The 2,741-nt window shown below is 32.1% G+C and overlaps 1 long non-coding RNA gene across 1 annotated transcript; it reads left to right on the plus strand.

The window, feature by feature from the left end:
* The first annotated feature begins 569 nt into the window (after positions 1-569).
* Positions 570-1,097, plus strand: LOC135745008 (uncharacterized). Its single transcript, XR_010530923.1, has 3 exons — positions 570-723; positions 829-873; positions 991-1,097. It is a non-coding gene; the product is annotated as an uncharacterized lncRNA (long non-coding RNA).
* The last annotated feature ends 1,644 nt before the right edge of the window (positions 1,098-2,741 follow it).

Below are 2,741 nucleotides of genomic sequence, written 5' to 3' on the forward strand. Positions count from 1 at the left end.
AAAATTAGTAATTGTATGCTTTTTTAGGTAAAGAGGACAACTTCATAGTGTTTAATGTTTGTTTATCTTATTGTTTTAAAAGTTTGTGTTATATTTTTTCTAATTGTTTGGTTACCATCGTGCAAAAAATGGTGCTTGTGGTTAAGTTTTGCATATTAGGTACAATAGGAAAATGAGCAGCAGGTGGAGCTTGTTTCTAGTGTATAAATATTAGAAAATGGCAACAATCTGTTTCAAAGTAAATCTTCATCCTCCACCAAAAGTATCTTAGCAAGGTTTTTTATTAAACTGCTGGTCATGTACCTACACTGGGTATTTTGTTCTCTTGCATTAGTTTGTAAGTATCTTTTAAATAGTTATCATTTGTTATTTGCATTTTAAAATAGTTCTGTTTAGTTTGAACAGAGCTGTGTGGCGGCTGACTAAAATTTGTTAAGACTGTGACAAAGTATACAACTTAAAAATTATTGGATACTCACAGTGTGCTTGAAAAAAATATTGAGCTGTGTTATTTTAAGTTTCATTTTTGCAGGGTTGGCGTCTGCAGAAGAATGCGATCATAACGATTACACTGCAGCTTATGCTGCACTTCATAATAAGCTTAACATTATTAATGACACCCAGAAGAAAATGCGGCCCATAACCAACAACACGGACTCCGACTTTGCAATGGACACCACCGAGGTTTTTGTGGGCCTGCTTGTGACCTCCATCACAGATGTGGTATGAGACAGCATGATTTACTCTCTACACAAGGATAATTACAACATGAATCTGAGACGTTGAGTAGTTGTAGGTTCATCACTAAAAATTTGCTTTTATCCACAGAATGAAAAAGCTCAGAGCATCTCAACACAAGTAATTATTGGACTTGTAAGTTTCAATTTAACTTATAACACACACACACACGGTTTAACTGAAATTGCAAAGCTTTGTTATGATTTATATGCAGTTTAATTTACATGTCAATCATCTTAAAACACTTTGCAGGCTTGGTTCACAGAAATGAAATGGAACCAAACAGAATTTTGTGACATTGACAACTTTGCAACTCGAAAAGATTTGTTGTGGACACCAGACATTGTTGTTGTAGACAGGTAAGAATGTTATATAAATAAATAAATAAATTTTTCCCCACTCTCATTAGGCATAAACTCTAAAATAAAGGTGCCAAAAAACTCGTGCTCTTGACACGTACTATACGTTAATCAAAGAGTATACTTTTGCATCTAATCTTCTTAATCCAGCCCTTAGGTCATTCAGAAATACAGATTTTTAGGCAGAATCTATTAAAAGACTCCAGAAACAAGAAATTATGCAAGATGCACTTAATGGGTTTTGCATCTGAACACTTGAACAATTGTTGGTTTCCCAAAGAACCATTCAGTCAAGTATTCTTAAAATAACTATTTCTTTATTTAATTTTTTCTCCTAGTGATATTGTTAATTTGTAAATTTGAGCGTTATACTATGTATTTAATATGTATTTTTTATTTACACATTTTAATATTAGAATTTTATTGTTGTAGCAATACTTACAGTGCCGCTGCTAGCCATTTTGGTGCCCTAAGCATAATTCCTTTATAATGCCCCCCGCCCCCCCAGTTAGAAATTAAAAGTTCTAAGAACGTTCTCTGAAAGTTCCCAATGTTCCCAAAAACATTCTGCCAACGTTAAAAGTGACTAGTTTTTTTTTTAAGTTCTAAGAACGTTTCTGTGTTGTCTGAACGTTAGTGGAATGTTACATTTTACCATTTTTAAACGTTATGACAATGTCATGTTTTAATGTTCACACAATGTTTAAAACAACAACTGTTTATTATATTGACTTGTTTGACTGTTCTGTTAATGATAGAGAAACATTGCATTTTATTATTTTATAAAACATTATTTTGGAATATTCAGTAAATATATTGCTGTAGAAAACACAATTCACTTATTAGGTTTAGATGTTGATTTTTTGTTTCATTTTAAGTCACCCTTATTGTGATTAGTGTTTGTTTTAGTTGAACTCTTGACTTTTGGCTTGCTCTTTTTTTTCCCTGGTTGTGTTAACTTTGTGTTAATGCACCACATTTGTTATGAACATGCAAAGTTAATAGTGTAATTCTGTGGTGCTTGGTACATAATGGTAAAGATCATCACCTAATTAATTTACTAATCAAAAGTTTATTTTCTGTCAAAAATTTAAATGAGATCCAGCTCTTTCACAGCAGTTTGTCATTAAGGAGTTTTAGAAACTTTGGACAAAAAATATCCACTGTATAATTGGGATGCACAAAAATCAAGAATCAGAGTATGAATCTCAACCATGGTGACAATTAAATAAAAAACTTCATGCTGCAATGCATGCTGGGTATTAACAAATTACAAATCTCATTCAGGACTCCCAGCATGCACTGCAGCATGGATAAATAAGGATTTTTTTTATTTTATTTTATTTTATTTGTCACCATGGTTGAGATTCATAGTCTGATTCTTGATGTTTGTGCATCCCAACTTTACAGCGGATATTTTTTGTCCAAAGTTTCTAAAACTCCTTAATGACAAACTGCTGTGAAAGAGCTGGATCTATATACATTTATTGGCAGAAAATAAACTTTTGATTTGTAAATGAATTAGGTGATGATCTTTACCATTATGTACCAACAACCACAGAATTACACTATTAACTTTGCATGTTCATAACAAATGTGGTGCATTAACACAAAGTTAACACAACCAGGGAAAAAATTTAGCAA

The sequence above is a fragment of the Paramisgurnus dabryanus genome, chromosome 3, assembly GCF_030506205.2.
Source record: "Paramisgurnus dabryanus chromosome 3, PD_genome_1.1, whole genome shotgun sequence".
Taxonomy (NCBI): Eukaryota; Metazoa; Chordata; class Actinopteri; order Cypriniformes; family Cobitidae; genus Paramisgurnus; species Paramisgurnus dabryanus.